The sequence below is a fragment of the Globicephala melas genome, chromosome 2 (assembly GCF_963455315.2).
Source record: "Globicephala melas chromosome 2, mGloMel1.2, whole genome shotgun sequence".
NCBI lineage: Eukaryota > Metazoa > Chordata > Mammalia > Artiodactyla > Delphinidae > Globicephala > Globicephala melas.
Window position 1 is genome coordinate 101,053,906 of NC_083315.2, and position 15,380 is coordinate 101,069,285.

Here is a 15,380-nt window from a genome sequence, read left to right on the forward strand (position 1 = left end):
TTCCTCTCAGAGAGCATGACTGCAGTGCATTTTTATACTATGACGTAACATGGTACAAAGCACCTACTTCTTTTTTCCCTTCATGTTCCAATGCACAGTTCTGAAGGTACTCAAAAATTAGCACGATATCCCCAATAGTTGTACATGGCAGCTGAGGCACAGTTTGCAATAGCCAACAATGTCTTTACTCTTAAATTTGTATATGTAGGTTTGGACAATATGTGTGAACTTGATATGAATTCTTTATCTATGTATCTAGATAATGCTTTAAGAAATGGTAAAAATCACAATGTAAGTTATAGTACTTAATATAATAAAATAGTCCTTAATATTTAATGTGATCATGTTAATTTAACATATGCAAGCCCATTACAGTGTGAGAACACGGTATATAAAACTACCAATTCATTTCCAAATCTAAGTATTGCTTTAAGGACGGTATTAACAATACCAGTTGCTACGGACTTAACAGAGCAAAATATTTTCAAATTACATTAATTTTTAAAAACTAATAACTACAATGATTCAGGAACGACTGGCTCATTTGACATCAATTGCTGTCCAAAGAACATAAATTATGTAGAAATCTGGACTGTAACAACACAGTGATTTTGCTGAAATGAGGGCAAAAAAAATTTTTCAGCTGTGCCTTTAGAAGGTCGATCTGTCTGCCCTGCTTCCTTTAAACAGAAGACGTCCCACACACCATCGATTCTCTGCTGCTTTCAACTCCAGTGATCTTGCCCAGACTTTGGAAGGAGAAATTGGAAGGCACATGATTATATGGAAGTTAGAGAGCTATTTCTGGTACAGAGGGTTTGTATGACTATAGAGAGGAGGCTTGAGGAGAAGCACATTAGATTCCGAGGCTCTTCACATGTTTCTGCGTCACTGATGCTATCAGCATTTGAGGTCAGTGCGCAGAGGCTGGAGATTTCAAGCACGGGTGGGTCATGCATTTTTTGCCCCCTCCCATCCCAGGGGCCTGTAGATTCCCCTATAGCCTCCTCTGCTTTCAGCCATACTTTCAATGACCATTTCCTTTTCTTTTCCCAAGATCCTTACCAAACAGGACTGGAACCATCTTTAGCTTGAACCATATTGTATCGAGAGCTAGAACAGAGCTAGAGAATGTTTCATAGACAGAACATCAGGATCAGAAAAAGGAAAAATCTTGATCATTTTCGAAAGCTCTGAATCCGCAGCAAGGAGCCAGAGAGGGCTCTAAGGAAAGAGAAGATGAACAGAAGTGATTTCTGAATGAGCTGGAAATGAGGAAGAATGGAATAAGAACCATAGGACAGGAGGGAGAGCTGAGTTAGTTGGGGCGTGGTAACTAGAAACCAAATTCAGGATTGACTCAGGAAGGGACCTGGGAGCTGGGGAAAGTTAGGAAGAACCATGCCAACCACAGGGGGGCACTGAATCCCCATGGGCTAACCTGGAGTGTGCAGGACCAACAAAGTAGAGAGGTCAGTCAAGGACAGCAAAGCCCTTCTCCCTTGCTCCCAGCAGACAGCATCTCTCCCTCTACCTAACTCTTGGGTTTCTTATAGATGCAGAGGCATCTGTAGGAGAGAGACACACACAGTCACCACCCATTTCCCACACATCCTCCATGACAAACACACACACACACACACACGCTCTCTCCTATGTACACACAACTGTAATTTACTCCCTCTTCCGAAGATTACCCTGCTAACAGTGTTATCTTTTTAGGCAAATGTACCGAGAGGACCTGCCTTCCCTTCCATAACGAGCAACAGCAGCTATTGCCGGTCAAGGCTGTGAGTTCTTTGCCTTTTCCTCATGTTTATCTAGGAGCTGTTTGGTCCACTGAGTCCAATGATGCTGTTTCTTTTCTTTAGTGTGGCATTTAAGCACTGCTTGCTGCCTGCCCTGTGTGTGGTTAGCCTCCCCGTTCCTGGCCATGATAGCGCCACCTGCTGTTGATCAAAGAAGTTTATGATTTCTGGAAATTACTGGTAATCATGAGACAAACTCTCCTTTTTGTTATAAAAGCAACTTGCCCCTTCTACTCAGGGAGCTAGCACTTTTTTTCCCCATCTTCTCCCTTGTGCACAAGCTAGCTCTTTTTTTTTAATATAAATTTATTTATTTATTTAATTTATTTTAGGCTGTGTGGGGTCTTTGTTGCTGCACTCGGGCTTTCTCTAGTTGTGGTGAGTGGAGGCTACTGCCGTGGCTTCTCTTGTTGCAGAGCACGGGCTCTAGGCACGCTGGCTTTGGTAGTTGCGGCACGTGGGCTCAGTAGTTGTGGCTCACCAGCTCTGAAGCGCAGGCTCACTAGTTGTGGTGCACGGGCTTAGCTGTTCTGCGGCATGTGGGATCGTCCCGGACCAGGGCTCGAGCCTGTGTCCCCTGCGTTGGCAGGTGGATTCTTAACCACTGCGCCACCAGGGAAGCCCCTGACATTTCTGAGTGTCTTTGATGTGACAAGCGCTATTCTAAGTGCTGTGCGTATAGTGAGCAAACAGACAGGTGCCTGCATTTTAGAAATTTTGTCCCCATGATGCCAAAACTCAACGTCTCTGTACTCCAGTGCCGAATCAAATCTTGGAGACAGAGTATTGGGTGAAGTAGAGAAGGATAGCTTTATCACTTTGCCAGGCAAAGGGGGACACAGTGGGCTCCTGTCCTTGAAAACTATGTGTCCCAACCCGGGAGGATTGGAGGAGAAGTTTTATAGCAACGGTTCAAGGGTGGGGTCTCTGACAAGGTCAGGGGTGAGCAGGGCCTGCGTTCCCTTCATCTTGTCTCAGGTGGTCGGTCCACTAATCTGGATGAGCTTCTCTGGTCTTTTAATCTGGCCTCAGGTGGTTTCTTGGCTGCCGTTCCCTTGATTAGCAACTGTTTGAATCTGCCCTTTGGAACTCAGGGAAGGTCCTGGAGGCTGGAGTCTTGCCTACAAGAAACGGGACGAAAAAGGCCTCCGTGCCCAGGAGCCCCACAGGGCATCGCTTGGTTTCATTATGCTTCTGTTTACCTCATTGACCTCTCTTATGATAGATGTTCACTATAATTAACTTATTTGACAATTATTTATCAAGCATCTACTATGCACTAGTCCTTTTTTTTTTTTTTTTTTTGCGGTACGTGGACCTCTCACTGTTGCGGCCTCTCCCACTGCGGAGCACAGGCTCCGGACGCGCAGGCTCAGTGGCCATGGCTCACGGGTCCAGCCGCTCCGCAGCATGTGGGATCCTCCCGGACCAGGGCATGAACCCGTGTCCCCTGCATCGGCAGGCGGACTCTCAACCACTGTGCCACCAAGGAAGCCCCACTAGTTCTTATTAACATGCAGATAGATGAGACACAGTACCTGCCCTCAAGGGACTTAGAGTTCTATAGGAGCTACCAAACTATTTTAAAAAAAGTTTTAAATGTGCAAGGAACAAAAAGAAAGGAATAGGAATTGTTCCAAGGAAGGCTCCACAGAGTAGTTGACACTTAAATTGAGACTTGAAATGGGTGTAGCTGTTCACAGGTGGACAGGTCCCAATATGGTACACAGTTGAGAGAGGGTAGATGACCCGGGAAAGGCATAACCTCCAGGTCTGTGCCCCTGGCCTTTTGCATGAGTGCCACGAGCCTCAGGCTATACGATCCCTACGGCTGAAATGCACATGAACGGAAGGAGCAGATGGGTGACCTCAGGAGGCTGAAGTCGTTGCTGGAGAGGAGAGGAGCTACAGTGGGACAGGGGCAGTTTTGGGGATTGCCACAGACAGAGAAATGAGAAGGAAGGCTTGATATTAATCAGGAACATGTAGAGGTCTGCGAGATTGATGGGGTTTAACGAACCCATCCTGAGAACAAGCCGTCAGGCACTTGGGCAGCCTGTACACAACGGCCATGCACTCAGAGAGGAGGGGCTGGGTGCTTTCTGCAGGGACAAGTTGATTAGACCGCGATAAATGATACCAATAAAGGAGGAAATTAGGCCACTGAGAAAGAAGGGGGACATCAGACAGAAGTTCTTTATTCTGTCAGTGATCTTTCATCACCATGAACGCATGGGATAATTGGTTAATTTAGAGATTCATCCATCTCTTCCTCTTTTTTGGCAAAAGGAAACTATACGTAGAGAACTAATGAAGGGAGAGTCAACATTTATCCCTAGTAATCCAGTAGAGCAGCTCACAGCCCTTCCCTGCAGCTCTATAATAGTGACTCTGAATCTCTGTGTTTGCGTTTTGAATGCATTTAGTTCTTCTCTATTCTTTTTTATTGGCTGCGCCGCATGGCTTGTGAGACCTTAGCTCCCCAACCAGGAATCGACCCCGCACACCCTCGGCAATGAAAGCACAGCATCCTAACCACTGCGACTGCCAGGGAGTTCCCTCTATTCTTACTACTTATGATAAATGAACATGTGTTCAGAATTTGTCATTACTTAACACAGTTTGTTGCGTGGCTGCTGATGTCAGAACTGTTAGCATGTCTCCTCCAGGGAGAGCATCATTCAACTTCTCTTTGTCTAGTGATGAGGCTCATTACATCCCTCTTTCCTCTGCAGGAGGACCTCAGAACCTCAGAGACACCCTCCTCACTTAAAGGTTCACTGTGGAGAGAGAGTTGGTCACCTGAGATTTTGCTGCTGCTGCCCCTGCTTGGGTTGGATCTTGCATAACTCCTTGTGGTGAGCTGATCCACATTTCATTCCAGGGATGGTCTGCAGTCATTGATGTCTCTTTCTTTAAGAAATTGGGGGTTTCTCTTTATCATTTTCCTGAGGCCATACCAATTCTAGGACAGGAAATCTATTCCCTGGAGAATCCCCTGTTGACCCTGCGGCTGACTCTTCTATTATGTATGTCTTCTCTTTCTATCTCTTCATCAGCATCTCACACACACTCACTTCACCTCAGCCACACCGGGCTCTGTAGGCACCTAAAAGATGCCAAGCCTTTGCCTGCCTCTGGACTTCTGCACTTTCTGTTCTTTCTGCCTGAAATGTTCTTTTCTATGACATCAGGTTTCAGTTTAAATTTCCCTTCATCAGTGATTCTTTCCTGACCACCCTGTCTAGAGTCCTTGTCTTTGTTCCTTCAGGTTGCTACAACAAACTTCCAAAGACTTCCAAACTTACAAACAACAGAAATTCATTTCTCACCGTTCTGAAGGTTGGGAAGTCCGAGATCAAGGCACCAGCACATTTGGTGTCTGGTGAGAGCCACTTCCTGGTTCATAGATGGCTCTCTTTGTCCTCACATAGTAGAAAGGGCCAGGGAGCTCTCTGAAAGCTCTTTTATTTATTTATTTCTAATTATTAGTTAATTAGTTAATTAATATTTTGGCTGCGTTGGGTCTTTGTTGCTGCACGCAGGCTTTCTCTAGTTGCGGTGAGCAGGGGCTACTCTTCGTTGCGGTGCGCAGGCTTCTCATTGCAGTGGCTTCTCTTGTTGCAGAGCACGGGCTCTAGGCACATGGGCTTCAGTAGTTGTGGCACGCAGGCTCAGTAGTTGTGGCACACGGGCTTAGTTGCTCCGTGGCATGTGGGAATCTTCCCGGACCAGGGCTCGAACCCGTTTCCCCTGCATTGGCAGGCGGATTCTTAACCACTGTGCCATCAGGGAAGTCCCTGTAATTGGGTATTGTTAGCGGATCTTCACACATATTTGTGCTTTTGCTTAATAGACTTTCAGACTATTAGAGAATGTTAATCCAGGAGATCCTGATTTTTATTCGAGTTTCTAGACCTCTTTTTTAGAGAAATGTAGGAGCATCTGACTTCATGATCGTGCACAATTAGTGAGAGCAAAGAGATGCATCCTAAGGGTGCTCACTTGCCAAATGATTCCCAATTTTCATAGAAATATTCCATAATTTTATATAATTAGCTTACTTTCCAACTGTTAACAAAGATCTGTAGCAGAGTAACGTCTAATTTTTGTCAACAGAGTAGCTCTCAGGAGCATTGCCACTCGGTAGAAACTTCCCCATTCCCACTTCTTTGAGACTGAGGAAAACATGCTCAGTCATCATACAAACCAGCCCTTTTTCTCAGTTCACCTTCACCTGCTCCCCGTAACACACACACACACACACACACACACACACACACTAAAGACCTCCTTTAATTTAGACCAGGAGAAAAAGCTGATGGTCCCAATGCATGGACCCCTCTATCTTTGCAGAAACTCTAACATTGGGATTCAAGGTGAATCTAATGTTACAACCTTCAGGATATAATAATAACTTCCTGTTCTCCCTATTCTGGTTCCTGGGGTGGGAAGAGCACAGAAATTTTCTAGTTAGAAAATTAAAGAATATACGCAAACAGGATATTTTGCTGAGACACGAATTTTTCTTTCTTTTTCTGTACGTTCCTCATTCCCCTAGTTCCAAGTAGGAGCCACACCCTTTGTATTTCCTTGGTTCAGGGATATCCGCAGAGTGGAAGGCAGGAAGTGTTTAAAGCCAAACTTAAGCTTATTGGGGTTTTTTTGCTTTTTTTTTAAGCTTGCTGTTTTTTGAGAAGCCTGAATTCAGTGAAAAGAAACAGTCTCTTAGAAAGTATGGGGACGTTGAGATTGGAGAGAGGCTTTGACATCAAAGTTGGAGGAGAGGAATGATCACATAGGGAAGGCAGCTTGGGTGAACCTAGGAAGGCTGACACCAGGCACAGGTGATCCTGACCTCCTTGAAAATCCCCATGTCCTCAAACAGAAGCAGCTCAGGTACTGTTTCTGGGTGCCCTCTGGCCAGCGGAAGGGGAGCCACAAACGGGTCCTGCTGGAAGAACAGCAATGTGGCTCAGGCCACCCCAGTGCTGGCCAGTTTTCATACTCAGGGCTAGAGAAGGAGGGATAGGCAGGAGTCTGGCATGTCCACCTCACTGAGTGCTGGCAGAGGGGGCTCTCCCCTCTGTTATTGCATTTTCTTTTTCGAGACGAGATCAAGACCTAGTGTGCAAAACATTCTCACCAAAGATGCAAATTCAAGTGTGGTTTCTTTTCTTTTTGTTTCATGCCCATCTCCCTAACCGCAGGCTATATCTCAACTCATTTTGCTAGAGGTTCTGCTCTGCATTTCTTCCTTACTCTTTGATTTTATCTCTTTTTTTTTTTTAAATTCTTTATTTATTTGGCTGTGTTGGATCTTAGTTGCGGCATGTGGGTTCTCTTAGTTGTGGCCCACAGGCTCTAGAAAGCAGGCTTAGTAGTTCCAGCACACAGGTTTAGTTGACCCGAGGCATGTGGGATCTTAGTTCCCAGACCAGGGATCGAACACACGTCCCCTGCATTGGAAGGCAGATTCTTAACCACTGTGCCACCAGGGAAGTCCCAAGGAAAGAAATTTTAAACCAAGAATTTTACTTTTAATTTGGAGGCAGTTTGACTCTTTGACATTTATTAGAAGGGTAAATAAATTACGTGATCAGAGATTCTGCTTCAGAAAATAAACATACTACTTCATGGAGAACAAAACCCAGTATTTTAGAGTTATAACTCAAAACTTCCAAAGCTATTTCCATGCACTATTCCCAGGAGTTTCACATACTGTCATGTAATTACAGTTTCCAATGTCCTTCATTTCTGTGTAGGTTTCTATTTCCATTTGGTGTCATTTTTCCTCTGTCTTAAGGACTTCCTTCAGGCAATGAATTCTTTTAGCTCTGTATGTCTGAAAAAGTCTTTGTTTAATACGTCTAATAAAACGACAGCTCTCATAAGTTTTATCAATTTTAAAAGGTATAAATAGAATGTCAGATAGAAATAAGATGTAAAAAGAGATGCTGTAAATATTAACAAAAGAATATGAACAACTTTGTGCCAATATATTTAAGCACTTTAGATGAAATGGATAAATTCCTAGGGGGAAAAAAAACTTGCCAAAATGATCTCAAGAAGAACTAGGGATATCACTTATATGTGGAATCCAAAAAAATAATATGAATGAATGTATATGCAAAATAGAAACAGACTCACAGATATAGAAAAAAATTTGTGGTTACTAAAGGTGAAAGGGAAGGGAGTAAGGACAAATTAGGGGTATGGGATTAACAGATACCAACTACTATGTATAAAATAGGTAAGCAATAGCACAGGGAATGATAGCCATTATCTTGTAATAACCTATAATGGAGTATAATCTGCAAAACTACTGAATCACTATGCTGTACACCTGAAACTAATATAATATTGTAAATCGACTATACTTCAATTAAAAAAAAAGAACTAGAAAACTCAGCATCTCTATAACCATTAAAGAAATTGAAATAGAAGTTAAAAATAGTCTCAGAAAATATCAGGGCCAGACAGCCTTACAGATGAGTTCTGTAAATAATAAAAGAACATATAATTCCAATTACAGAAAATAAAGAGGGAATATTCCTCAACTCATTTATGAAGGCTAACATAGAATCTGGATACCAAAATCAAACAAGATATTTCCAAAAACAAATTTCAGACCAATTTCATTCATGAACATAAATGCAAAAAACAAAAACAAAAAAAGACAAAAAACCCCTTAAATATTAGCAAGCTAAATTCAGTGATTAAAAACAGAAAATTTAGCATAACCAAAATGAGCTTATCCCAAAGTTGGTTTAATATTCTAAAATCAATTAATGCAATTCACTGATTCAGAGAGAAATACTATATGATTTTATCATTAGATGAAGACAAATCTTCAATAAAATTCACAGTCCATTCAAGAGTGGAAACTAGGAGTAGAAGGGAAGGAAACTTTCCCAACCTGAAAGTGAAAGTCTACAGATCTCCACAGCACCAACAGGATCTACCACAATGGCCCTTTAACATTTTACTGAAAACATTTTTATAGCAAGCATTAAGTGTGGAAGGTCACAAACGACTGTAACACAACTACAGCTCCTGGCTTCAGAGGAGAAGATGAAAATAAGAGTATCAAGTTCTGTCACCATTATTCCAGGAGGGTAAAATCCCCAGTTTACTCCATGAGCACCAGCCAATCAGTCCATGGATGGCTGCCCTAGAGTCAGGTGCCCTCTTGGATTCAAAGCCCCGTCACCATTTTGATGGAGTCTCAGAAAACATGGTCATTTATGGCTGCTCCTTCTTGTGGGTAGAAAAACTTCCTTCAGAGGAGGATTGTATATATATATGTATATATATATATTATTTTTTTTTAAACACGCACACACACACATATATATGTATATATATATATGTATATATATAATGGATTCCAAGAAAGAAATAGGCTCTTTTTTTTCCAGTGCAGCCAAACTGCAAAGCTTATAACACAAGTAGGTGCTCTGTACAGATCTTATTTCCTCTATACCTGCGGTGCTAGAATGTAAATCTGTAGGCAAGTTAAATACTAAAGAGTACGAGAGCGTGAAAGTTATGGTAAACTCAGAAATCTGTTTTTTTGAAAGTTAGGCTGTATTTACGCTGGCTGAATTTTCTGTTTAATCACCTGTTATCCTCCATTCCCGTGTCGGTAACCAAGAAACTTCCCACCCATCTCTCCCTGTCTTGAGAGGAACCCGGAAAGCAGCTCTGGTCTCTGTTTGGCCCGGGGGGGCGCTCAGGTGGCGCAGCGGCCCCTGCGGGCCAGTTGAGGCGGCGCCGGCGAGAGACGCCGAAGGGACCGTGTGGCGTGGTAGTCGCCCGGCTCCGTGGCACCTCTCCTCCAGGTAGCGGCTCTTTCCCGTGCTGTGTCCCCCCGCATCAGGGGTCTGTTTCTATAAAGGAAGCGGGTTTCCCTCACGGGAGTCGTCCCAAATCCCCTCCGCAGGAGCCCACTGGGGAGAAGGGAGCCGAAGGTCCCGCAGGAGGACCCTGCGAGGCGGGCCACTCGGGGCTGAACAGGGACAGCGCCATCGGGAGTTCTTATTAGAGCAGCTCGTGGGCAAATCAGCCCAGCCAGCACGGCTTGTGTAGCCGCTCCGGGGGAGCAAGGCTTTTCCAGAGGTAGATTCCCTTTGCGAGGTAGCAGGGCTTTCTCCCCAACTCCCCAGCCCCATCTTGTCCTACACCCCAAAAACCGACTCCATGGCAGGAGTGTGGGGTGGAGTGTGGAGTTAGGGTCGGGGGAGAAGCTGTGAGAGAGATGCTCGTGACTGGGAACAATGAGGGATCCAGATGCAAGAGAAGAAGCGTTTCCAGGGAAGACTTCGGCAGGGCTTCAAAGATCTGGAGGTGTAGGGTGCAAGTCACTCGGCTTCCCACGTCGGGGCTGGGAGAAGACTAGCCGTCCAGGTGAACAGGGGCCCCCTCCTCACAGCCCACGCGGATGGGCCTGGTGGAGTCCTTCTTATGGCAGTGGCAGTGCGGGGGCCGGGTCCCTGCTTTGGCAAAGCAGTCAGTGACGCTGACATTGTGAGTACCGTTGTGGCAGCTTTGCAAGGAGCGGCTGCTGGTACAGGGCACAGATGGAGCTCTGCAGAAATCTGCTCTGGTGGCCAAATCCTCGTGAATGAAGGGGTTGATCTGCTTGCATCCGCCCCTCCGGATCAGCCACCGTCGCCTCATCATCACGTCACAGTATCGGTGGTGTCCTCCAGGGACTCATGACCTGGGGTTGTCTGTACGCCGTCTTGAGAAGGGCAGGCCTGGAGTGAAGACACTTGGCCCCAGGAGGAGGAGGAGAAGAAGGGTCCACATCAGATTCATGTTCCCTGTGAAAGCAGGTCGAGGAAGAATGGGGTCAGGGAGCAGGCTGTGGTCCCTTGCCCGCAAGATACCTATTGTATTTCTAAGAACTCTCGGCCCAAACACTTCTTGTCCCCACTGGCCCCTATCTACACTTCTTGTACTCACAGCAACTACTGTTCTCACATTCTCCTTCCACCTCACACCCCTTCTTTTCGGGTAAGAAGTGGGAAGAGAAGAGAAGGACTTGGGAAGAAAGGAGGTGCCTACCACCCACTCACCCCTTTACAGGCCTGACACACAAAGGTATTTTCAAACTCCGAAGTGATTTTTGCTCCTCACTTGAGTAGTTAAACGAAAAAAGTGTTTGCATCTATCAGCCACCTGATTCCACAGCCTATGAATGAAGCAGGTGTCCCTGCCAAACCTTTTCTACAGTGGGTGAGCTCACTACAGATCTATATGCCTTGCATCTTAGAAAATATTTCCACGTCCTTAAATACCTATGCCTGTTTTAAATGCTGTTAGAAAGAAAATGGAAGCATTTCAGTTCTAAGGGAGTAGACTTCATGTTTCTCCCACAGATTCCTCTGCCTCAGAATAAACATTCCTAGCTCCTCAGGGCTTCCCTGATGGCGCAGTGGTTAAGACACTGTGCTCCCAATGCAGGGGGCCCAGGTTTGATCCCTGGTCAGGGAACTAGATCCCATATGCCACAATTAAGGAACCTGCATGCTGCAGTAAGACCCAGCATCTTACTTATAAATAAATAAGTACTCTGAAAAAAATTCTTGGCTCTTCTATGTATAGGGCCTGTCGTCATGAAACTTCCCAGCTAGTGCCCAGGGAGTCTGAGTAAAGACTGAGTGTATATTCTGACTCTTTTACTGAATAACTGGGAGTCCCAGGGCAGGGTTTTTGCAGAGCAGATGACATCCACAGAGATACATATGTCCCTTTCAGTGGTGGATACTCCTAGCAGAAATGGAACCTCCGTTGCCTTCCCTCCTTCCTCTAATCCTATAGGAATTACATTGTGGATATTTTCTTCCCAGACCTTAAGGGGCAGGCCATATGGAAAACTCTCAGGTCTGTCAATGATCTTAAACAGATTGCCTAGTAGGACTAATTTCATGTTTACTATTTCACACCCACAGTCTTTACCAGCATCACACAGAGTACCTATGACATCACCACACATATGAAGAAAAAAACCTGCAGTTTGGCGACTGTCAGTAGCTTGCTATTGTTGGAGGTGGGCAAATCACCTCATCCTTATACTCTAAAGTGAAGGTTATAGACTAAAGAGCTTTTTCACCTCAATCATTCTCTTTCACTCCCTAACTAAGCATTACTTGTGTGTATGAGTCCATGTGTGATTTTCTGTGTGTACATATTGTTTTGGACATGTTCAGGTAAGCAGAAATATTTTGTTTGCAAGTTGGGTTTCCATCTGAGAACTGTTAATCCAATTAAATCTAATTTTTCTTTTAAAAAGTTGTTGATGAATCTAGGCAAAAAAAAAAAATCAATCACTTTTATGTAAAGATTATATTCTTTCTGTCTTCACAATTTAAACTGTGAATGTTCTTATTATGGGAGAAGCTGCCTGAGACTTGGGTCTGCATTTCAGTAAGGGAAGGGAAGAAATCAGTACATATGCCTTTCCAGAGCTCCAAAATCAGTTATGTTAGGGGCCCTGCTAATGAAGGTGGCAGCAGGGGCACATACAGTCAATCAACAAGTTGTAATAGAAGTAGATTTCATAGGTCTTATCTTGATAGGTCTCCCTGGCAGATAGGCCTCAAAAGCCTTTTGTCTGATTAGGCAACAGAGCAAAAGCTGACTGACAGCGGGCAGGAAACTAAGTTGAGATCTAATAACTAGATCTCAATATCCTTTATAATTGGCCAAGAAAAGAGGAACTGCCTTTTTTGGAACTTCACTCTGCTTAGCTCTTCTTGTTTAATTCACACAGTAGTTCTAACAAGCGTATGTGTCATTATTTATAGGTTTCACAATTTCGTGTGTTCATGGCCCTGCATAACTGGCCATTGGGCTTAAAGTATCCGACCCTTTGGCCAAGTGGTACATATAGGGTCTCACTTCTCAGAATTAGTAGAGCTCGGATTCAAATCAAGGTCCTTTATCTGACCTTAACTTTTTGAAGAGGGTATGTGGCAGGCCGCAGGACAAGCAAAGATTTAGAAATGTATTCAACATGAAAAAAACTTCTCTTTCTATTGAGGGAAAAGTTATCTTTATAGTGAGAGACTAACCTAGTCGTCTGAAAACAACCAAGAGGAAAAAGCACATTACCTAAAATTATTAGTTGTGATTAGTGGCAGTTACTGAATGATATGTAGTTTAGCCAACAAAAATTTCTATGAAGAGGTTTAGTGTAAGGTAAATATGCATAGAGGAAAGCTATGTACGAACCGATCAGGAAAAGCATAGAAGGTGTGCTCCGAATACAATTTTAAAGGTGGAGCATGGTTGCAGATTGGGCGTGACATTGGGTGAGTCTCTTCTCAGGACGCTTGTGATAAGCGTGACGGGCAGTATCTGAGTGAACAGACAGGATGTGATCAGTAGGTAGGAGTAGAGTGCGTGAAAACCCCTGAACTATTGCCACCTTCAACAGAGGAGGGAACTACTCAGCTCTAGTTGATCCCTTGTGGTAATGGAGACAGTGCACCGACAACATCTCCCGATTTTTAAAGATAAGACAGGAATGCAAATTTTTATGTGAACTCTGCCAATTTGAAGTGTTAATATTCCAAAACCCAATGTTAAAAGTAAAACTATATGCTGATCAAGAACAGGTTTTTGAGCCAGATGCACTCCCTGTGACTGCAGTGTATGATTTTTAGTTCATATTATAGACACTTGAGTACAGATCCTTCTACCCAGTGTGGCTGTCGGTATCACAGAAGGGCTAAACTACACCTAATTCATTTTTACATCCTCATCTCTCTTGAAAATGCTTTCCACAAAATATACGTGAAAAAAAAAAGACAACTTACTTCATGGTAAAAGATATTAATGCCTTTTAGGTAGAACAGGATTTCAGGCAGAATCCTATTAGCACTGCACTGAGTCCTATCCAGGTCACCATTATGTCCATGTTTACATAACGACATCAGTGGTAAAATAATTGCATTTCCACATGACAGAAATATAAAAAGGTGGTTTAAAAAATGTGCATTAATTTTCTTGGAGGGTTGTACAGTACCATTTGAAGACCTAATCCAGTTTTCTTTTTCTTAATTTTATTTATTTGTTTGTTTGTTTGTTTATTGGCTGCATCAGGTCTTCGTTGCTGTACGCGGGCTTTCTCTAGTTGCAGCGAGAGGGCGCCACTGCGCCATCAGGGAAGCCCCAGTTTTCTAACTGAGAGGTTAGACCAGGGATTTAATATCTCTTATCTGGAGGCCTTTCCTACCTTGATACACTTTCCCTGTCTGTACAATGTGCCACACCATCTTCTTAGCCTAGAATGCTCATTTATTCCCTAAAGTCCCTAAACTCTGCTTATCCTTTATGGGCCAGCTCAAATGGACATTTCTTTTGGAAGCCTTTCTTATCCCATGAGGCCAAGTAAGACCCTTCATCCTCAGCGCCCCCATAAAACCATCTTCACACAGTGTTATTACCTCTATCACATTGTAATCAAATTATAGGCCTACAGTTATTTTCCTCTGCTTCTCTGAGAACCAAGAGTATGTTTCATGCATCAAGTTACATACTATGACTTCCATAATTTCAGGAATACAGTGTCCTATCCACTGAGGCTCATTTTACAAATTAAATTTTTTTTTCCTGTTAACATCAAGAAATGAAATGTAAAAAAAAAAAGAAATGAAATGTACTAGTGAGATAAATGACAACTCTAGGACAGACTGTTTTGTAGAAAATAGCACAGATTGAAAAGAACACAGGAATTCAAGCTCTAGCTTGGAATCCCTTACATGACACCAAATGTTCATTCTCTGGCAGATTTTACAGACTTTCTTCAGGGTGTTTTTAGGTCATGCTATTTCACAGGAAGTGAAGGCAAAAACCGGGCCAGGGTAAAAACAAGAGAAAGTGAATTCAATGCATAGGAAGCAGAAAAAAAAAAAAAAGACAACAGCAATTACAAAAAAAATCATAGATTCGTCACAAACTAATTACTGATAGGATTTTGAGCAGTGAGAAATTCAGAGCTCAAGTTTCCAGCACAGGGAAGTGAGGAGATAAAGAACATTTGGGTGAGAAGGAACCAGGGTGATTACTAAAATGAAAGGGGGGCCTGGGTTCCTCTGGTGCAAGCAAGCCTCCTGGCTCTATTTGTTCTGAGTACCGGGCCTGCCTTCATGTACTTCAGTCTTTCAATGTGTTGCCCCCAAGTTGAGTTATAAAATCTATAGCCCATTCTGGGACTTCCCTAATGGCGCAGTGGTTAAGAATCCGCCTGCCAACACAGGGGACACAGGTTCGAGCCCAGGTCCGGGAAGATCCCACTTGCTGCAGAGCAACTAAGCCCATGTGCCACAACTACTGAGCCTGAGCTCTAGAGCCCGTGAGCCACAACTCTTGAGCTCTTGTGCCACAACTACTGAAGCCCACGTGCCTAGAGCCCATGCTCCGCAACAAAAGAAGCCACCGCAATGAGAAGCCCGTGCACCGCAACGAAGAATAGCCCCTGCTCGCTGCAACTAGAGAAAGCCTGCACGCAGCAACAATGACCCAACGCAGCCAAATAAATAAATAAAAATAAAAAACCTA